Here is a 24,324-nt window from a genome sequence, read left to right on the forward strand (position 1 = left end):
ATTTTTAAGCTATTGCAATACATTCATATTGTAATTTGATTACCAAATTGCAATGGGTTAAGCATAATTTTTAATAGAGTAAATAAGTTCTCCCAATAAGGAACTTTTCTTTAACTTCTTCTGCTTAGCATCGTTAAATATTTCATTACAATGTGAACAACAGGTGCCGTTATCGATTCATACTCCTAATATCGATCTGCCTTATATAAAACTATCAACTTAAAAAGAACATGTTACAAATACATACATCAAGGCCCTTTCAATCAATTATGCAAAATAATACTAGCTAAGAAGGAGGGCGTACTGCGAAAAATATTACATTATCAAGCATGTACTAACAAAATGAAATAATAATAATAATAATAATCCCTTTTAATAAATAAATACTGCATCAAAATATAATTTCAAGTTCATAAGCATATTAACTTCAAGAATATATTATTTATTCAGGAAAAAATATAGCGTAACCTGGTAAAAAAAAACTCAGTTTGACAGGCATTATTAATTACCCACTGGAAGGGACTTAGCCCTACACTTCCAAAACATCTCTGAGCCCTGGACAGCGCCCTTAAAAATAGGAAGAAGGAAAACAGCAGCAGCCCAAGCCTTATCTACGGATTAAAAAAGTCCAGACCCTAACTTAAGCCAATAAAATTCAGAATTTCCGTCTACACTTTTTCACCATCAAGCTGTTTCAGCCCCAAATTTCCTAAATCTAATCTCCTTACAATCCAGAAAATCTAGGGTTAGATAAACGGATGTTTGCCTTCATTGTCTCACAGTCTCTAAAAGAGGAATTTCGTATGTGCCTCCAAAGAGACTGCCGTGTGAGTCCCAGTCTTCAGCAGGTCTATAAATCCTCATTCAATATTCTAGGCTGCTATCAATCCACCAAGATCATTGATTTCCACGGAAGCTGTGAAGTAGCAGATTCCTGCAAGCTTGACGGACATCCATACAATTATCAACAGCTAATTCGGCCCATTTCCATGGAAAAGAGGCGTCTAAATTGGCTAACCAGTATGTCTTCCCATTTCCAGAAATAACGTTAAACTTGGTATCAAAAAAAGAAGAATATCTTTCAAAGAAGCTACTTCTTCCTCTCCTTGAACATTACAGCACGAATTTGCAGCTGAAGACACCAGAATTTAGTGCTTCCAGCTTAACATGATGTATCCAGTGCATTAAAATCTCTCTTGAAAATTAATTCTGTTCCTGTTTATCGAAATACTAGTCGGCAAAGAGTACTATTAACATCAGAGGTGGATATAGACTGTTGTCCATTGATCAAGTGACATTACCAACTACGCTTCTGTTTCGAAATAGATCTTTTAGCAGATCTTAGACCTCTTAGCAAATTACTTTTTTAATTAGCAGTTCCAGACCTTTATTAGTCTCTACAGCCAATCCATTAAAACACCATGGATAAGTTTCAAACCACACCCGATTGGTAACCATCCCCGAAGATAACCTGACACTAAAAAGGATAAAACAAACAAACGCCTAAGTTACGGTGTCATAAGAACGTAGGAGGACCAAATACGTGATAAATTGGGAGAGCTCATTTCGCGTATTTTACTTTGCTGGAAAAAAAAAATCCGCCTCTTTACAGCAAATTTACTTTCACGAAGAAAGATGGAATTTCCGACAAAATAACTGAGCAGCAGCAGTTTGCTTGGTCTGCATCTTCACACAAGGGGTTCGTAAGACAAAGAATGGTTTTGAATGTCTTCAAGCAGCAATCTTAGCGCGCTGTCTCTCTCTAATCCAAAGCCCTAATAATCTTCATATCTGCAGCATAAATTGTTCAGTTTTCTTAAGAAATGTGGATCTAGTTTTGAAATGGTGAATGTACATGTATAATGAAGCAGTCTCGATTTCTATTTCTCACAGGAATATCACTTAAATGTTATGCCAAATAAATTTAATCCGACCCCTTTTCTATCTTTGATCTCTAATTCTCAGATGTGCTTATTTCTTTTATAAAATAACCATCGCTTAGTTTATGCTTTTTTTTTAAAAAAAAAGTAAAAATAAAAATAAAAGCTTCCGAAACAACAAAATATTTTTGCATAAGCTTTGTTGTTAATCCTCCATCCTTCACCGTCCCTTTTACGCTCAATTACCTTAGCCAAGGGATGATAAGATTTTTTTAATAATGTTTTAAAACAGAAGCCCTATTATTTTCCAGGAAAGCCCTTTTATTTTAAGAAAGAAAATTTCCTCACGGCCCCAGCCAAACGAGCGACCTCATTTTGCAACGAAGGACTGAGAAATAAAATACTTAGAACGTTCCAAACTTACTATTTTCACATCAGTTCGTAATAAAAATTGGACATTCATTAAAGATAGTTCCAAAATAATAACCTAAACTTTCAAACTATTGCATTGTATAGTAATAAAAGTCTGTAGTTCTTTAATTTTTAAACTTTCTCAGTTATACAGATACAAGCTTATTGTGCCTGTATAATACAATGAGGATTCAATATTTATTTGAAATTCTAAATTTGAAAACTATCGGTTAAGCTGAAGTAAAATGCTATTTCATTGAATACATTTTTTAGTTTTTAATAATTTTGTCTACATTGACAAACGACTCACGTGGGACCCACACACTAGACTTAAAAAACAAGCAATGACGAGACGTGCTAAACTGCTTTACAGACTTCTTGGACGAAGCTCCAAATTACCCATTGATCTCAAACGCTTAATATACCTACAGTACTATCCTCAAACCTATGTGGCCTTACGGACTAGAGCTGTGAGGTTGAGCCAAACCTACAAACATACGGACAGTACAAGACATTTCAATCAAAACTCCTCCGACAGATAGCTGACGCTCCTTTCTACGGTGACTAACCTCACTCTTCCACAACGACCTCAATAACCCCTTCGTACACCAACTCGCCAAGATTAAATATCAAAAATTCCATACTGCTCTCTCTACTTGCTCAAATCCTCTTGTCTCCTCCTCTCTCGACGACTGAATCGCCAGTGGCCCCGCGACTTCCTTACAGTCTGAAGAACTAAATCTATCCTCTCTGTTACTCGTATTCTCCTCTTCACATTCCCCTCTCTCCTTTAGAGAGTGCTACCGCTGGGTAGCTTCTCTCCTCCTGCTCTCCTCCCGCACCAGTTCATCTTATTTACATCCTATTTACTTATTGTATATATATTTATACAGATTGTAAATTACAAAATAAATTTAAAAAAATAATAATAATAATTTTTTCGCACAAATTCATTCAAGAAAATTCCTTTACTCAAATTGTGAGAGAAGAAAAGTCGTTAGAGTTTTCACACATTTGTTTTTCTTTTATTTCATTGTAAGAGAGCTTTTGGAGCTTTCCATTCTAATTAGAAAAGCAAACAAAAAAAATACAAACATTAATTCAGTCAGGAAAAAAGTTAGGCCATATTTTCTTGGATAAGCCTAAGAAAAAAAATCTATCTTTTCTGACATAAACGTTGATAAATAACGTTGAAAACATAAAAGAAAAGCGTAAAATTTGTGTTTAAATATTAAATTTAATGCACAATAGTGAACTGTACCACTTTGGGAGTTTCACCAATGGATGAATACGTACGAGTATTTTTATCTAATTGAAATATGGTCCCCTAATTATTAATGGATTTTATTAAAGAATAAATTATCTCAAACATTATCCCAGTGTGATTGAAACAGATAAATTGAAATAAAGCATTCTAATAACAATAAGATAAACACAAAATGGCGGGGGAAGCTAAAAAACAGATCGTCTACTGGCTACGTAATACCCTTATGATAATATACATTATTCAAAACGGGTTTGCGAGGGTTAGGCTGGGTCACCTCAACCAACCTAAACTGACATATATCGATTGTTGGTAGCACTTCGCCACCGCACATACCAGTACAGGTGTACCAGACTCTGCCTTGTACTACGATAATATCTGGCAAAGAAATGACTTAAGGACAATTTATGAGGTTTTTAGACGTTGTTTATAAGGACTGTTTATAAAAAATAAAAGACAAAAAATTGTAATTTGTTTTTAAAAAAATTAAGTAAATAAACAGGAAAAATGAGGAGACGTCAAAATATCGTCATAAAACTGAGAAGTTATGGCTGAGGAAAAAATAATAACGAAAGTTAAATGAAAATTAAGGACAAAAAAACGTTAATAACTGAACATTAATCTGAACCTTTTTGTTTAATTAACTAAAAAGGCTGTAAAGTAAATTTGCTTTATTTATTTATAATAAAGCGAAAACTTTTGCAATTAACCTACGTTTGTTATGCACCGTAATGAGACCAATCATTTGCAGCCCCCTGTGAGATGACTGATAAATCTCCAAAGACATAAACATATGTCGTTCCTTATTATGATGTATATGTGAAAAATTTGATGACTTTCAATCAAGGCAGGAGAATCTTAGAATCTGGAACGGATCTAAGGAGGAACTCGAATTAACCAACTTCCAAATCTTTCAAGAAATATGGATAACCGAATTGATAAATCAGTCGTAAGGAAGTGAATTAGAGTATCGTCCACTCTGTACCTAAGATTCAGGTACTTTCAAGTACTGGATGGATTAGCTTTCAAGCATACAAATTCAAAGCTCTAAAAGGTAAACAAAAAATCAATTCCCTTACCGCAATCTCTTATCACAATATAAGCTTAAATATAACTAAATTTTCTTTATCGCTAAGTGCAATTAAGGTTGCAGGAGCCTCTAAAATGCAAGAAACGATTCTAAATAGAAACAAAAGCCTTAAACTACAACTTAGATTAACATGATTGTGGTATCCGAACCAGCCCTACGGAGCAGAAATAGCGTTCAGTGAATGAAACCTCATTGAGTCGTATTTTAAAATGAATTTTCCGAACAGGATGTACTTCCGTAATCCGCGCTGCCGATCATCACACGCTATTTCTGGAAAACATATGATTCAGCATTTATTTTATACTGACGGTTTCTCGAAGTGATGAGACCGAGTTTTGAGCTACACAGACACCAATCGTCCACTATTTAATATTAACAAAACACTATTTAAACAATGTTTGAACAAAAAATTATGCAGAAAATGTTACAGAATTCAGTTTAAAATTATATCATGTGTACATAAGGAGCAGAAGTGTGGGGCTCAACCAAACCCTGTAACTCCAAACGCCTGCAGACACTACACAGTCTAAAATCCTAAGGAAAATCCTGAATGCTCCATACTACATTTCTAACCTTACCATACACACTGACCTACACATCCCTTTTGTCACTGACCTAATAAAGTCTCGCTACTCCAACTTTCACAGCCTCCTTGCTCTCCATCCTAATCCTCTCGTCCAACAACTTTCCTCTCCTCACCTTCCAGATAATCCTCCTCGTCGCTTGAAGCGGAAGTGGCCTAGGGACCTACTAATGTGAGTGTAATATCCACTGAGAAAGAGTTCCATCAATGGGTGGTTGCTCTTACATGACATTCATGAGAAGTTAACCATTTTCATCAAATTTACTTGATGCAACATTTGTTGCAGTTGTAAATGTGCTAATAAATTGAGAGAAAAAAAAAATCATTTGTGTGACTCACGAAATAGAATATCTTTAATTTAATTAGTTAATAATCACGTTAAAACTCAGAACTATTTTGAAAATTATAGATTTACAAGTGAAAACGCATTCGACTTTCATTAAAATTTCTTGCAGTTGTATGCGTCACATTTTCATCTAACTTTGAAAGCGTAATTAATATTTAGTTGCCTTCAAAGGCGTCCAGCCATTTGGCTTTGTGGTTAAAGACGAGAACTGTACAAATTTTGATGCTGTGATACTGAATACGGATTCCCACAATTTACGTTGGACTTTACTCAATTGTTAATATGAGAAATTTAAATAGCCACATCACTTTGTTACTAATGAGTTTCTCTGAATTCGGAGTACAGAAATTCCTGGTGGAATTTTATGAGGCACCTTTGGAGATTCAAGAAATTGGACTTCATGTTCTGTAATTAATAAGTTGAAATGAGACTTGGAAAAGCAGACATTTGGAGTCTCAACACGAGGAGACGAATTCCCACGAGCTTTACAGAGAACTAGAATATACATAGTTTAGATAAACTGAACTTTGGTTTGTCAGATAATTTGAAGAAGAAAGTAATTCTGTGAGTTCAAGACAACTAGTTAAATATATATTTCAAGTTCTGGCCAGCAGAAGGAAACTATTTAAGTTCCATCAATCTGAAGAGAGACCATATATCGTATCAGGTGTAATGAATGAGGAACATCTCCCTTTGGTCCTTTCCAGATTCTAAGAGGATTCCACAGGCACTGGAACCGGGAAAGCAAGAGGTTTGCTATCTTATGTTGAGCAGGCTCTAGCAAAGTGGTTGAGGGGAGACATTTTCATCCGTTGTCACACTAAGCCTCTTTTCTCCAACTGGATACTGAATAAAGATTGCTCTAGTATAAAATCAACGTAGAAAAAAAAAAAATATGTATTTCTATTTCGGGTAAAAACTTCACCGTACTTCAAATGCATTATTTATTTCTACGGGTAAAATATAAAGTAATTTATGTCATAAATGTAACAATAATTACAGGGTCCTGTGTAACAAACAATACAACCGGTAAGGTGGTAAATGTAATTCGTGTTACAACAACTCACTCTACAATAGATGATTGCTTAGAGTTGAGTGTTAAGTTCCCAACAAACAAAACTGAAGGAGAGTGCCAGCACTACCGCTCCAGTGAATTCAAAACCAACTACAGTACTACCACAAACAATAAGGTCGATACCAATTTGTAACTAGCAAAAAGGAGGGTTACTTGAAAAGTTTTGTTAGAACATAGAATTTAATTAGAATTCACCAACCCAGCGGGGGGTGGAATCCATCTTCTTCGCTCTCTAAGAACCTCTACCTCTCTTAAGATCGCCGTCTTAAAAGATATAGTTTCCTTTTGCGAAAATTTAATTTAAAAGCTACAAACATGAGCACAGAATTTGAACACAAGCTTTTGATGATCATTTATTATTACAGCAAAATTGTAATTTTTGACATGGAATCCCCTATACTAGACTGAAAAGACAAGACGCTACAAACTTCTCGCCAGACTACTTCGAAACTTAACCTACAAAACAAAAGACTCTTATATCTTCTGTTACTGGCGACCTATTTGGTCACACGGCTTCGAAGTATTGGGGATCGACTATGACTATGACTATTCCAATTCTCTGCGCATCCAGACTTTACAGTCAAAAAATACTACGAAAACTTCTTAATGCTCCGTTTTATGGTTCTAACCTCACCATTCATAATGATCTCAAAATCCTTTTAGTTAAAGATCTTGCTAAAACTCGTTTTCTTAAAATTTCATTCCACTCTACAGCAGCTCATCCTAACCCTCGAATTGAACACCTACCTTCTTCTGCAATACCAGGTGAACCACCAAGAAGATTGAAGAGAAGATGGCACCGCGATCTACTCTCAACATAAGAGCAGTATAGTATTGCCTCATATTCCTGTTATCAATATCGCATTTGCTTGTTGCAACAGTTAAGAAATAATAAAGAGCTGTATGAGTTATATGGGTCCTGTGACGTTGTTCAGTTTATCAAAGTGAGGAGTACTGATTGGCTAGGACATGTTACGAGAATGGCGGAGGACAGAATGCCTCGGAAAATGTTGTTAGCAGACGTGTTCGGTATGAGAAAAAGAGGGCAACCGAGAAGACGTTGGCTCCAGGATGTTGAAAGGGACCTTAAAGTGCTGAATTTGGAGACCTGGAAGAGAAGGGCCATGTTTAGAGAGGACTGGTGGAGCATTGTTAAGGGAAGCCAAGGCCTCACTATGGGCTGTAGAGCTGCTTAGTTAGTTAGTTAGTTGTTGCAACAATTGTTGCAGTTGTGTATTTCAATAAAAGATTTTTAAAAAAATCCTCACAAATTATGAACTAATATAAGTTTTTCAAAACCAAGTCCCAAATAGTATTAAAAATAATGCAAGTAAAACGCTATTATGAAAACTTTAAAAACCACTAAGAGTAACTTTTCAGCAAAATTTTTTTTTAAAAATCCATAAAATAGAGAGTCCTTTGTAGGGGAATCATGAAGCGAGATTTAGGGTGACTCTTTGAAGTCTTACTCCAAAAAATTTCCAAGGAATTTAAAGGGAAAAAAAGGAGACAAACAATAATCACACTTCCGATTAGATAGTTATAATATATTAACATTAACAAATAAAAAGTTAACAAATTTTACATTAAAAAAAATAATAATTTGATTTGTTCACCGAAAGTATTACAAATCAGTGCTTTGTTAAAAGGGAAGACTTATATTGGTCTTCCATAATTTAGTAAAGCCAATAGCAAAAGGGATTCAAATTGAAAGGTTTCAGTACACATTATTATGTAAAAACCATATTATTAAGTTCCAAGAGGTTCTATGATGATCCGATCACGTAATCAACCTTCACAATCGATAAACCTGGTTGACGAGATATTAGTCATAACTGAGATTTACTAACTAAGCGGATTCACTGGTTCCACGTCTGTGAATAAACATCAGTTTGTTTAACTTCCGCCCTTAATCCTTTCACCTTTGACATTAAATAATGAACATGAAAACCGGCCCTACTAAATACTCTAAAATGTCATACCTAAAATTTCTCAAAATGCATTCTTTATTAAAAAAAATAATGTAGAATAGTTTAATACAATTTAATATGGAAATCAATTCTAGTTTTAAGTAGCCTTTATCTGAGAAATTTTGGAATTAATAAAGTTCAAAGTTGAAATCAATAAGTGAATTTAATTATCAGATTCATTAAACTACAAAATGTTTTCGAATTTCCTTTCATTTCGTTGCTTTTCTTTGTTTAAAAAACGTTTGATTGGATTTTCTTTGCAGTTCTAAGAAATAAAGTTAAAAGTAACTTCATGTTTTAAGCACATCTGAACCCAAATATAATTCTGGAAACTGTACTTTATGAAAATTTGACTGGGTATACCATTTCATAAGAAAACATGTTTCGGTTTTTCATTCTTGAGCTTGAAGGAGAATATGATTTACACTAAGAAAGCGTGCTGACTAATTTATTGGAGACACTAGCTGATTATGAGGCTAACCTGGCAATAAAAAAGGAGGCTTCAGGATTATTGAGGTCGCCATGCCTCAATCCTACCCAGGCACCACTAAAATGAAGCTGTAGATGTTGAATTGATAAGTGCTCCATAATCGTACAGTAGATCCTTGACTTCTAAACCTCCCAGAGATAGTAGAATCGCAGTAGATCTTCACTCTTTCCTCAACACCTTTTTCTTTTGAGGCCACATTATCTTTCAGTAGAAACTACTAGTTACCTTCTGGAAGCCACGGGAAATTAACGAAGGTGCCTGTCTCTATCGTCCATGAAATCCAAAATAGTATTATGTTACTTTATTTTGGTTGGAATACTTTGGATTTTGCCTAAACTTTAAGGAAAAAACTTAGTTAATCAATTGCAAAACAAATTTCTTATTTGAAATAACAATCGTAGATGCAGAGATCATTTAAATGTCCGAGAAATCACGATCACCTTACCTAAGAAAGTTTTATCATTTTAAGAACAGATAACGGTTTGACAGTTTACCGTCAAATTTTACTATAATCTGATGATTCTTTTTTTTATAGTATTATTTGACAAACTTGATGTAAAAGACTTTAAAAGAGAAAAGCATGTCGTGACTTTTGTAGTTAACTCTCTTACGTAACTGACCTAATTTCACTTTAAGTGCCATAAACAAAAAGTTGAAAGTAAAAGGTAAAGGAAAAACTTTTACTTCTTTTGAAAATTACTATGCTTTTCTGCGTTTCACTATATTTTACTGGAAAAATTTCAGTACGCAATTTTATTTAAGTTTATTTATTATGAAGACAACAAGTTTCTTTGTAATTTTTAAGTGCTGGAAATTTTACAAATATTTATCACTTTTAGTCTACATTCCTTGAGAGATAACCAGAAAGACTCACCAACGCCATCCAGATTGTCTATTGTGACTTCCACTAGTTTGAAGTCCAATCTCCTCCAGATATTTTGCGGAAAAGCCGCAGTGGCATCCACTAACCTCATGGTACCCGTAATGCAAGCCTTTGAACGTCTTAGGGTGCTTTAGCCGCACCCACCTGCGTTCAGAGTGTTAAGCCCACCATTGAATCACTATTTTTAAAGATGCACATCCTCATCCTTTGGCTTATCAACCAATTTTTCCCATACAATAAGGACGAAACTTACTATGGGCTTTAACCTAGAGTAAATCATTAATGAAGTTGGTGTTCAACGTTTCTATTTTATCAAAGAACTAAAAGTTAACTAAGCTGCAAAAGAAATGGTGGTTGGTGAAGAAAAAAATGTTATTTTTCTGAAGCTGGCTAATGTTCACAAAACATTTGCACGAGCACAATCTTGATAGATGAAAAACAGAGAATTGTCTGAGGCACCGTCCTTCATCGGCCGCTAAGAGTTAGGAAAATATTCGCATAATTATTCTGTTTGTAGCTTTTATAATGAAAATCAATTTTTAATAAAAAAAAAAACATTTAAGATGCAAATAAAGTAAAACTCCAAATTTAAATCTAATTTATTTCAAAAGAGAAATTACTTCTTTCAAGTAAAATGATCTTCATTCAGAAAGAGCTTCTTTAGCAAATTAAACCGGTGTATCAGGTGCAATAAGGTTCAGTTACAATAATTGAAGGAAAAGACAAGTTATTATGTTTATAACAATTCCTTAAATACGTTGTCTTTTTATTTAATTAACTTTACAACTAAATCAAACCTAAGAGATGTTACTTGGTGAGGTTCAAACAAAAGTAGTGCCCAATTAAATGAAATCAAATTAACTGAAATTAGTTCTTTTCTTAATTAGCTCTGATTTTTTTTTTAATTTAGTTGTAACTCTAGTAATTAACGCAACATCTCTTTCAGTAAGTTAATATTACCAGATATTTTGTACCATACAGACCATTTTCTGATATATTAGTTTGTCAAAAGACCTCATAACCTCAAAATTTGGTATAATCGTAATTTATTGTACATAAATTGATCTAAGTCAATGAAGAATCTGTTTCTACACAAACAAATATCGTTATAAACTAGAAAATATCGTATTAAAATCAGTGATAATAAGGTCTGTCACACAATTAAAGATTATTGCTATTGATATGAACTTCATACTGTTTTTTTTTTTTTTTTGCATCAACAGCTGAGGTTATTAGCGCCCGGAGCATTTTCCAGTGCACTGCCGGCCTCCGGACAGTGTTCTCTCGTTACAGACAACACTGTCCATCACCGGACAGTGAGCTGTAAGAAGCTCCTAGGAAGAGAAAATCTAAGGGTCAGCTGCTGGATTCGAACCCGGGACCTCCGCGTGGGAGTCCAGTATGCTAACCTCATAGCTAATCCCTTCCCTACTTCATACTGTTGTTATTATTATTAATACTATCATTATGAACTTCTGACATGAACATTTACAAAGTTAATTTATTCATAATCGTTTAATAATAACTCAGCTCACTGTCAGACCTCATGCCAGTGTATAATAAAACTAGCAAAATTCAAAAAGTTTATAACTTACAGCACAAATCTTGCGTCATGAATTTTGCCATCACGCTATCACTAGAACGCTAACGCCTAAACTATATATCATTGATTAACAACATTTTTTAGTAAATTATAACCCTAGTCAGGTTAAAGGATTATCAGAGTAGTTAAGATATACTAGACTTTAATGCGGAGATCTTGGGTTCTAATCCAGCTGCTGGCCCCCTTAGAATTTCTGTTCTAACTAGGAGTTCACTGTCTGGTGCTGGACAGTGTTGTCTGTAACAAGAGAACACTTTAAAAAAAAAAAAACTCAGATATTGACGCACCATAAATTAAATAAATAAAACTCTGCTAAAGTATTAATTTTTCTGATAATCAAAAAGAGAAAATAGTACGATTGAGTCTAATTTTCTCCCTTGACCTAATTCTAGTTCCAACTGTAACGGGGACTACATTTAACCAAAATTAAGGTGAGAGTTGAACGTGTTCGCTAACAGAAAACTGAAGTGATGATTTCCTTCATTTTGTGTTTTTTGCAAACAATTCATGGTAACTCAGAGGGCGATAGAATTGTAAAATATGAAGACCGATTATAGCTAAGTGTTAAATTCCAAGCACTTATTTGTTAAGGTTCATTTACATAATATTTCAAAACAATAGCTAAATTAATTTTTTTTAATTTTAAAAGGGTAGTTAATTAATTATTATTAGCATAAGAAGAAAGAAACAAAAGAACATGAGATAAATTGAAAAAGAGAATACGGCCAGTGATAATAGAACAAAATAGTGCGGAAAAATTGTGGTAATTCTCAAAGAGGAAAAAGGGCATAACAGAAGGGTTGTAGGGAGCGAAGGAGATAGGAGAGGGAATCAGTAAATATAGACATTAGGTCGACAAGGGTCCATTAGGGATAATGTTCAAATTACGAGCTCCCTTTTGCCCATACTTCTATCATGTAACCAAGAAAAATTAACTAAGGAGGGATTGGTCATTTACTGAACAATGAATATACTATTTAAATGATTTCATTTCTTTCATTTAAACTTCTTCTATAGCTTGCAAAAGGAAGTAATATTATTCAGTCATGTTTCCGGAAGGAGGTGCTCAACGTAAATGCAGGTTTGTGGTTTCCTTATCGAATGGTGTACGACCTTTGTTATATCAGTAGCCTTAGTGGGATATTCTTCGCCTGTGGTGACTCGCTGATTGTTTGGTGGCAAAACTTTTAAGAAAACCAATGAGCAGTTGACACATCAAATAAACATTTTTCAGTTTTCTGGCAGATATACCAACACCGGGAAACTGCTTCTGGAAATGGCTGGAGTCAATGAGTGAATTTTCCTCAACTGCAGTACGTTTGGTTGTAATTTTCAATTTCATTGTGCAACTTTTTTTTTTAAATTTTACTCTTCATTAGACAGACTATTGAGACCTTAACTGGGGCTGTATCCTAGGTACTCTCGGGAATTCCTAAACAAAAATGTGGGAACCGGACAATTATGGCATAGCTCACATCTCTCTTCATTGCACTATTCCCCATTCCAAACGAAACTCCTCCATGAAGATTCTAGATAGGAAATAGTCCCCTCGAAGTCAAATTTTTGCCTATGACAGGGGGTCGGCAACCCGTGGCTCGCGAGCCGCATGCGGCTCTTTTATCCAAATTGTGTGGCTCTTCAGCCTGTCCAAAATAAATTGTATATTTTAATTTTATTGAAACAGGTGAAAATTCCATTTATTAAAGTAAATATATTTTTTCAAAAAGAATTTTAAATGTGATAAGTTTGAAATTGAATAGAATTATATTAAAATAAAGTACGTAATTATATAAGACGGCCGCCTTTTCATTCTAACACAGGTTTAGTTATTATTTATTTGTTTATTTACTTTGCAATATGTGAAAATAAGTATATAAAACATTTAAATCTTATTGAATATCATAAACTAATAATTTGTGAATACAAATGATCTACAGAGTTTGTTTACATTATCATTCTTGCGGCTCTTGGTAAGATTTATTAAAATTATTTAAGAAGAAATGGCTCTCTACTTGGTTGCCGACTCCTGGCCTAGGCTGTCCAGGAAGCCCCCCAAAAAACGGGCTTTAGATAATAAATATAAGTACTTATTGGTGAATTTTGAAGCATCTGTGTTCGATATTAGTTCCAACAGAATCTCCAACTAGTTTTTGATTCTATGGAGCTATTCAATGATAGATAGTTATTCCAATATATTGCAAACCGATTCTCAATTGTTAAGCAGCTTAACCAACTTGACCCTAACTAACTTACTAAGTTCAAACACATGGTTCATGGTCAATCAGAGAAATTAGGAAAGCTAAAACTACTACAGTCCAGATTCCGGACATGCACAACAGTTTCAAGAAAATTAACCATGACAAAATGAGAACATTGTTTGCTTTTTTTCTGTTTGCTGCAGTCGCAATTAGACAATTAAGATTCGATCAAACTGGCAGAACAATCTATTAAATTAATATCCTATTTTTGCGCCATCTCAAGGCTTAAGTTTGGACAGTTAATGCTTTGCTTGAATTGTGAACTAGAAACAACTCTGGTGTAAAAAATTAGAAACTACACAAGGAACTTTTAAAGATAATTTGATCATCATTATTAGTTTTAACATATGATTGCCTTCATTTGAACCAAAATAAAATGATTATTTTCCGCGAACATAATCTTTTATTTATTTAACACTAAGTGGTTAGTATTCTTACCAGACTTTACTCATCTCTGCGCTACAGAAATCTTCATAAGACAACTCTTTTTTAGTTTTGTGTAGGAATTTAAACCATACATACCCTTAAATCTGAAAATTTACTGGAAGTTAAATATGGAAGTGAAATAACAAACTCGCCTTTTTAAGGTTCCCTTTATTCAGAAAAAAACACTTTAATTACTAATTCCCTTCAGGGCACAATCTTGTTTGTTTTTCTTCTTGTAAAAGAGACGAAGGGAGAAATAGCAATGTAAATACACACGCTACCACTGTTTTCTCTCCAGCAGCTTTTTATGACTATTATAGTTTCCTAGTCAGCTGTGGAAACTGTATTGCCGTAATTAGGTGGCAGTTACTTTGTTAAACACGACAACTCGGTTAACAGCAGATGGAAAAAGTTTTTAACTTTCTTTTTGTTTTACCACGGATTAATTATATCTATCAATTATTTCAATAAAATCTGATTTAAAACCATTTTCTCTAACTAAGGTTCTAGTAGTTTTAAATAATTGCCAACAGAATTTCTGTAATACGAGGTGTGGCTATTAAATAACGAGACTATTGCTATAAAACATTTTATTTTAAATTTATAAATATTTAGTTATTATCACCTTCAATATACAACCCCTCCCCTATCCCTAAAACGCTCCATGCGAATTTACCATTGTTCGAAACAGTGCTGGAAGTCTTGTTTCTGTGAGCTCCTGCATGATGCGTGCCGCTTTTTCTTTCACACCTTCAAAGGACTGAAATCGTGTTCCTTTTAATGCAGATTTGACTTTAGGGAACAGACAAAAGTCATATGGGATCAGATCAGGCGAATAAGGCGGATGGCCTAAAACTGGGGATGTTGTACTTGGCTAGAAACATCTTGACAGACAGCGCAGTGTGAGCCGGCGCTTATCTTTATGGAGAACCCATGACTGGTTCTTCCACAAATCTGGTCGTTTTTTTCCTTACTCTTTCACGGAGTTGAGCAAGCACCTCACCGGTAGTAATGTTGATAATTATAAACGATATTTTCATCAGTTTTGGATGTGGAAGGGCAACCCGGGCGGTCATCATCTCCGACGTCTTCTCAGCCATCTTGGAAACGCTTGAATCACTCAAAAACTCGAGCTCGTGATTAACATTCATTGTCATAAACTTCTTTTAATAAAAGATAAGTTTCAGTAGCGGTTTTACACAGTTTCATGTGAAATTTCACAATTTGTTGCTCTACTACATGTGTAGTATCATGTTTTCGGCTAAACGAAACTAACACCTCTTACACAAATGACGGTTCCGGTCAGACGGATTTCTCAACAAACACGTTAGACGCTGCAATCGAAAGAGAAGGTTTTACGCTGCACAGCTGTAGGTCGTTAGGATTTGGCGCATGCATAGTTCTTCTGTAGCAGCATCAGTCTCCTTATTTAATAGCCACACCTCGTATAGTGATTTCAGCAACAGAATCGCATATTTCACAGGTGGTAAAAACGTGAAACTTATACTGAAATGACACTTCAGAGATAAGCCCCGAATAAGTTCTGCGGTAATTAATTTAAGAAAACATTTTCAAGTGAAAACTTAAATAATAAAATCAGCTAGAGTGATTTTTCGATAAATCATGGAAAACTGAAATGCATCTTCATTGCATTTGCACTTTTACGTAGAAAAACACAGAATTTCGGCAATTCAGTGTGCCTTAATTTATATTATATTATTTGGATTGCCCACATAGTAAACTGATAAAAACTTTTATCACTCCCACTCCATAAAATAAATTTCCAGAAAAAAAACAAACAAAAATTCTATAAAAATCAATTTCCGACTACATAAATTTAAAATCAGTAAAACCATGTTTTTAAGAAAATCTTTGGAGTCATCCTTAGAGAGGAAATCTAAACTTTACAAGTTGCATTAATAAAGGCGTATTTCCGTGCTGATGGATTTCTGCCACAATCTTGGTAACTGAAGTAACAACAGTTCTTAGACACTAAGTTTGATTTAGCCGCAACGTCTCGTTGTTCTAATAAATAAATAAATCATAATATCACAATACTTTTCTTGTCACAATAGGATGTGAACATTCTAATAATCTCTTTAAGACAACTTCCTTCCGTCTTTATACAGTAAAAAGTTGCCTGTTTCCCCCCACAGTCTTCATAATTAGATTTACAATATGGATAATTAATGAACAAAAGAATGCAATTGGCTTTTCATAAGCATCATAGTGAAACCAACATTGGTTCAATCATATTGTCTTTTATATTCGGTGGTGCGGTGATACTTAACTCATTCAATAATTAAATCTCCCTTTATATTCAACAGGTGTCCTGAGGGAGCAATCACATTTCCATATAAAGTGAGTTAAAGAACGTGCATATGTGTTATATATTCATATATCGATATACACTTAACGTTATATATCTTATATATAAGTATTGAAGGGGCTTCATAGAAAATTGGAAAAGTTACAAGACTTCGAAATTAATCAGGTAAATTATTCAAAATATTGGTTTTCGAAAAGAAAACAATCGAATTAAACATTTAGGAGAGAAATATTTGAGCAATAAGAGAGAGAAATGCCAACACTTTCTCTCTTACTAACGAGAGAAAACTCACAATAGGAAAAACAAAATACTCAAAATGTGCTTGCTTCGGCCGTATTTACTCTAAGATGATTCAGAAAATGACCAAAAACAAACCCAAAACCAAACCTTGCTCTCTAGGCCAACAGGATCGCTTATCCTCTCTTACGGAGGCTGCACAATAAAAAGGCAGGATCTCATTCCACTAAATTCAAATCAACAACTTCGCGAATCAATTACTAAAGTTTTGATTTCCAAAATCCAACATTAAACGCCAGCCACATCTCTGTTCTATTTTCATATTTCATGTTACATCACTTCACAGTTTACATCAGTATCAACTGTTTACATTAATGTCTTTTCATTTTTTACTGTTTACAAGCTTTGCTTGTCATTTTTAGAAGATTAAAAGATTGAATTAAAGTTTGCTTGGTATCTCCAAACAACTTAACTTTACACTAATTGTAAAAACTTAAAGCCAAAAAATAGAAAACATGTTTTTTACCTCAAAAAAAACAAACTAAAACTAAATCCTTTAAAATACTATTTTGCTTTTATTACAGATTCACCAGTAATGAAAGCAAATAAATTCGTGTAACCTCTTACACACAAAGTTGTGAGTAACTGTATAAGTTTTTCAATTTCTCTTACTTCTGGATCTACATTTATGTTATGAATGTATCGAGTTGAGAAAAGAAGCATCCATCTTCAAAAAATTCTTTCAAATGGAGATTTTATCCAATGTCAGCATCAAATCCTATCAGATACACAAAAACTATGTAAAGTGACTAAGTTTTTGAGCTTGAATGTTCACATAAGTATCACTGCCATTTGTTAAATTAATTTTTTAGACTTAGGGGTTGTCCAAAACATGTTCTACAAGATGAAAACTAAAGGTCTGACATCACTGTTACAGAATATAAAAATTACTAATTTCTACACTGCCTCTATCATAACAAATGTATCAAGTTAGTCAACGTTCAATATCATCAATTGCTGATAAACATTCGTTAACATTTTCAATTTTTTCCTCCTCTAACTTTACATTTTCTTATAAGCAATCTCTTATCATTTCTAAAGTTAGTAACTCCCGACTTCTTTGGCTCAGTTTCAGATAGATCTTTTAAAGGAGGGTAGTTTTTTTTGGTTGAGAGGGGGAGAACCGCTCAAATATCTAGCATAGTTCGGTGGGTCGTACATCTTTCTCAAAAGCTATCCATCATATCAGCTGACAAATACACTATACCTTTCCCAAGTTTGTGGTTAAAGGCGACCATCTCAATATCTCTCTCTCAAAAAAAAGGGGGTTGTATTATTAGAAAAAAGAAGAAAGTATTCATTTGAATTTGTCTCTCTTTTAATTAAATACTCGTAACATCTGATCTAACTTTGTGGACTGATCTCAGTTGTTTGTAATGAATTATTCTTTCTTTTACAGCTGGTGGGACGTACTTCTATGATCTGGTCACTTCCAAGTAGAGTTTCTTCTAAAAATTTAGGAGTTTTAGAACCGTTTTTGAGTTTAAAACAGTTTTCCGGAGTTTTTGCTTAACTCCATTTCCCTTTTTTGACCTTCGAATAAAAACTAATTATAGATAAACTACCTTTATTTAAAACATATTTCTAATTATTGCCATAATCAGTCCCAAATATATTTATTCATTTTAATAATTAAATCGAGAAAAATATTTAAACCGTAACAAAATTTAATAAACCAAAAAATAAATGAATCAAATATCTATTCCTTAAAGAAAAACGGAGTGTGGAACTCATGCTTCACAACGGGTCAGCGAATGATACCAGTGCACGCTGTCTGTGAACTGGCATCTTAATAAAATGGCAGCCAGGAGCTGAAGGCAGACAATATCACAGTTTAACATTTTGTTCAATAATAGTCCATTAGACTGCCTTCAATGCTTTGAAGTCCGGAAAACTTCTTGATGACTGCTCTGTTGATGCAGAACTGGAACGCCTCAAGTTGGATAGTATCCTGTTTGTGTTTTTGGCTTCCATAATTTAACAGGATGAGATGGTTCCAGAAGTAAAAAAAAACAATGTGTATCTCTTTTTATCTATTTCATTCAAACTAAAGATTCTTTCATGTCTTGAGCCGGTTTGGGCGCGTCTTTTAAAGCTTGCCTTATGTATATTTTAAAGCCTTAAAATCCTCTTCAGAGAGTAACTGATTCCGCTTGCCTCGCAACCTACCAAGTTGTAGTGGCTTGGAATCCACTGAAGCTATGACTCTGGTTTATCTCTTTCAATCAGAAAACTGACCCGTTAATGCTATGGTGCAGGCAGCGCCGAATTCCGACAAGAAACAAATTCGTAAAATTATGTTAAAAGTTAAAACAGTTTTAGCGATCTTCTTTAGACTTATGTACTAAACTTATTAAGTTTTCTTAGAAATATGGCCTCAGAAAAATTGATTCTGAGAGATTTAAATCTGCTCCGAAGATATATTGACCATTAAGAATTATTGCAAACAATAAAAAAGAAATACTAACAGAATAGAGAAAAAAAAACAATATTTATACATAAATCTTAAAAAGTTCGAATAGCATTAAGTTGTTAAAAGTTCAAGAAGTAAACAACAAATGAAAAATAAGTAAGTATAAAGTAGGTTTATGATTTTTGGTGTTTTTTTCTCTTACTTTGCGGAATGGACCCTAAATGGAGCCATAAAGAACGATGAATAAACAGAAATAACTAACCGACGATCAGGAAGTAAGCACGAAAGTACTCCATTCAAATTGAAGACAATCATTTTTGTTTAAATAAAGTTTTGATTTTCGATTTTATTGCTTCAAATAAATAATATCAAATGTTAGTATTTTATTTATGAAATAGTATTATATTCTAGCTGAATACCACTGCTTTTTCGATATTGAATATATTATCGTTTTGAACAATATTCAATAAAATAACTTATAATATTTCTTCAACCGTTTTAGAAAGGACGCTGAAGTATGTTTCAAACAGTTCAAATAAGAGAAATTGTTGATAAAATGGCATAAACATTAACATTAAGAGCTGAGGACTTCTTTTAGAAACGACATTTCTAGTTTTTTCCTTCTCTGGACGGACGATAACTGTCTTTCGAGAGTCTGGAGTACGCCACCATTGCCCATGTGTGAAACAGTCGTTTGCTCAGTTTCAGATCAGCCACTTTCAAAACCCAGATCCTGAAAAACTTTGCTGAAAGGCACAGCAAAGGGAAAACTGAAGCAAACGGTGGTGACTTTCAAAAAGTGTTTGCATAGTTCTCAACTAAAGCCTGGTGCTTTCTGCACACAGTTTCAGCAGGTTTAGATTGAGTAAACAGCAAGAAGATTGGAGCGGTAAACGTGAGGTAAATGAGGTGGTACCTTTCACCTCCACCCTAAAGAGACAAACGCTCACAATTTAAATGCTCATTCAGTTGGCAGCTTCTCCAACATGAAGTTGTTTCAGCTGTTGTCTGAATCGTTTGTTGCAATCCATGGATGAATATGAGTACAATGTTTACAGAAAATTGTAGAAGTCATAACCCAGTAATTCCCAAAAAATTATTCTCAGGAGGGAACAAATAGAACTATAAAAGTTTCACCTTCTTTCGAGGTTTTCTTTTTAAGAAATCTTTTTTCACATACTCTCAAGGAACATTTACTAAAATAAACTTTACGGACTCAGAGGACCCCACAAAATATTTTCGGTAAAAAGTCAATTTGGAATGATAGCAATACTTTCCTTAGCAAATAAGAGAAGTAAGAAGTTAATAAACTAGTAATTTCAATGTAATTATATTGAAGGAAATAAAGGGCGAAGAAAAACCAATTTCTCGCAGGGTTTTCACATGGGAAATCCTTGGCTATTTTCTTTCTCAAGCGGATCTATTTGGAAGCTATATCTTTTGGCGTTGTAATTGATTCTCATGATCATAATGCCATTTATTACAGTGAAGTTGTTTGTTACTGAAATTTAGTATTCAATTTTCTTGTTTCGAAAAGGAAGAGTTAAATTTAATCAGAAAAGAAAAAACCCATAAATAATTACAAAGATTTACTGTGACAAAGAAATTGAAAATTCTAAATCTTCTAAGGAGATTTTTGGTACAGAGAAGCTGTAGAAATAAAAAAAAAATACATATAGATTCTAATTAACTTAAAAATCGTGACTAAGTTTTGAAGGGTTACCATTGATCTTAAAAAAATTGCCTTGAACCCTTTCAAATTGCACACTCACCGCAATTTACGTTAATTATCATAAAACTAAGAATTTGTTCAAAAAAAAGAGCCGAAGATTATTTTAATGTTGTTATTAGTTCACTATAGTAAAAATAGTGTTTAGAAAGCGCAACGCCAAATATCATTTGTCACATAGCTTATTAAATATCAAATGAAAAAGAAAGAAAAAGTCGAAATTATTTTCAAATCATCACTGGGACGGCTCCTTAAAACAGATTGTCTCAAGTACTTTCTCTAAATTCCCTTAAAACCTCTGCAATTTAAAGGAATCGACTGATTTTGTAGAGCAAAATATAAATTTTGAAGGGTTACCATTGATCTTAAAAAAATTGCCTTGAACTCTTTCAAATTGCACACTCACCGCATAACTGTAAAAAGTTATGGAAGATTTGAAAGAAACAAATATTTTAAGTGTCGTTTTTTGAGAACAGAGCAGAAAACTGAAAACAACTTTTACCATAAGGTAAAAAAAAATTCCGGATTAGCACCAGTGAATGTTAGCAGTTTTCTTTACACAAATTCTGGAATTATTTTCCAGATGATCTACAGTTAGTTCCAGCTGGAGAAAAACCCTTCAATTAACTGTTTATTTGCAACATATTGATACTTAGAAGATGTTTAAATTACCACATTTTATTGGGAAATGACTCTCAGTTTAAGCTTAACGTCATTCAGCATCTCATCAAACAAACGTTCGACTTACTTGGAAAAAATTTCATATATCTATTAAAAGTTAAGAGAGATCTGCACTTAGACAATCACATGCGTTAAAATTAAAAGAAAACCGTAAAAATTAAGTGAAGTCTAAAACTTTTGGTCCGATAATAACTTCAAATTATTCGCCAGATGGTATCCAAATTTGACTTACAAATATTTTTCTTTATTTTATTTACTACAATTGAAAGACCATTGTAATAGGATTCTAATATTTCCACGAAACGTATGTTTCCGATAACAGCTCATTTTTAAAGCAAAACAGTCTTGAGAGAATCTAGACAGACAGACGTAGGCGGCCCTCTTCAAGATGATTGGAATATTTGTCATATTAACTGAGATTAATAATTCAGAAAGAGTTTCATCTGTTAGTTTGGGTTAACTTTTTTGTATGTTATGCTACATATTTTATTTTTTAATCATAATTAAATATTGTGTATTGTTAAATCATCTGTTAACCCAGATGCCTCATATTCAATCATCCCAAAATGCCCCTTTAAAATAAGTACCCCCCAAAATTAGTAATAATAAATTTATAAATTATCTTTTAAAAATAGAATGTAAAGTATTGTTTCAGATAATGAAAAAATACGAGAGTATTTAAAAAATTTCAGCTTTACAAATTTCAGAAAATCAGACGAATAATTTTATGTTTTTTTAGGTAATTTGAAATCAACCAATCAATCGTTAATGAGATTTTTGGTGAGCATAAAATTTTCACACTCGACGGAGCCCTCTAAATGATTTAAAATAAGTAGAATAGTGCATTAAATTCTTAATACATTTACTATTATATCGCCAGTTTAGTATTTTTACTTACAACGAGATGTCCGATCAAATCTTTTCTGATAACTCAATTGCTCCCTCAACAAAAAAAATATATATATCTCAGAAAAATTAATTATTAGTTTTTCTGGTTAAAAAAAAAGGAAAATAAAAAAAAATAAAAATGAATGAGTGAGAAAAATAACGGCCGATTCACTCACAGTAGATCGCACAAATCTAAACCCGACCGGCCAAATATCGCGTGTTCTACTGGACTAAAGAACATGTATTTCTCCACTATGGGCACACAAGTTGTCTGCAACTCCACCAGAATGCGACATCTACCTAGAAATCAATTTTTAGCTTGTTGGTTGTAGCAGCAACACTTTTTTTTCTACTTAGAAAAATGAAAATTAAGAAATAAATAGCAATTTTGTCTATCTTTATTTTCTTCAAATAAATCCAATAAGCAAGATGAATGAATGAAATGAATGACAAATAAATTAGGTGGAATAAGATGACTAACTTTGTATTCAGAAAAATAAAATTTATTAAAGAAATAAAGTAGTAAAAATATTAAGTTGTTGAAGAGAGATGAACTAATTCACTTTTAATCATCAACAAATAAATTTATTCATTCAACTCTCTCTCGAAACTAAGCTATACATCATTTACTAATTTAGAATGACATTAATTTTTTTTAATGAATAATGTGATTAATAAATGTCTTTATTTATGAATATTTGCCTGAATATAAAATAACTTATTACGAGGGTCGTTTGAAAAGTCCGTGCAAAGTCAAAGAGATAGCACCACTGGCGCATATCGAGGTTATGTTTAGTTAGTAGCATCTCTTGGAAGAACACACACCAAGTTTCAGCCAGATCGGTCTATTTCTTTGTGTTTGGCATTCGTTCGAATCGAGGAAGTCGAGTGATTTTCAAAAAATGGACGAAAAAGAATTTCGTGTGTTGATTAAACACTACTTTATGAAAGGCAAAACGCCTCAGGAGACTAAAGAGAAGCTTGATAAACATTATGGTGACTCTGCACCTTCGATTAGAACAGTTTATAAGTGGTTTCAAAATTTTCGAAGTGGCCATATGGGCACAAGTGACGCTGAACGTTCTGGACGCCCTGTTGAGGTTACTACTCCAGAAATCATTGATATTATGATGGATGACAGAAGAGTGAAGGTGCGTGAGATTGCTAGTGCTGTGGGCATCTCGAATGAACGGGTACATAATATTTTGCATCAACATTTGGACATGACAAAGCTATCCACAAGATGGGTGCCGCGATTGCTCACGATTGACCAAAAACGAAATCGTGTGAAGTGTTGCAAGGACGGTTTGCAGCTGTTCCAGAAGAATCCGCAGGACTTTAAGCGTGGTTTCGTCACTGTGGATGAAACATGGATACATCACTACACTCCTGAGACCAAAGAACAATCTAAACAATGGGTTACCAAGGGGGAATCTGCGCCAAAAAAGGCGAAGACCGTTCCTTCGGCCGGAAAGATTATGGCGACTGTCTTTTGGGATTCGCAAGGAATAATCCTCATCGACTATCTGGAAAAGGGTAAAACTATTACAGGTGCATCTTATTCATCGTTATTGGACCGTTTGAAAACCGAGCTGCAAGAAAAACGCCCACGATTGGCCCACAAAAAAGTCCTTTCCCATCACGACAACGCACCAGCTCACACCTCAGCAGTTGTGGTCGCAAAATTAATGGAAATAGGGTTCCAACT

General features: G+C 33.7%; 1 protein-coding gene across 6 annotated transcripts in view; it reads right to left on the reverse strand.

Moving 5' to 3' along the window:
• The window catches only part of LOC141453027 (uncharacterized), a 251,856-nt gene extending 229,026 nt beyond the window's left edge, over positions 1 to 22,830 (reverse strand). For all 6 annotated transcript variants that reach the window (XM_074125732.1, XM_074125730.1, XM_074125731.1 and 3 more), the window contains exon 1: positions 22,627 to 22,830. The gene's annotated coding sequence lies outside the window, so the exon portion shown is untranslated. The remainder of the gene's footprint in view (positions 1 to 22,626) is intronic.
• Between the last annotated feature and the right edge of the window lie 1,494 nt (positions 22,831 to 24,324).

The sequence above is a fragment of the Rhodnius prolixus genome, unplaced genomic scaffold (genome assembly GCF_049639745.1).
Source record: "Rhodnius prolixus isolate KJV_2025 unplaced genomic scaffold, Rpr scaffold_3, whole genome shotgun sequence".
Taxonomy (NCBI): domain Eukaryota; kingdom Metazoa; phylum Arthropoda; class Insecta; order Hemiptera; family Reduviidae; genus Rhodnius; species Rhodnius prolixus.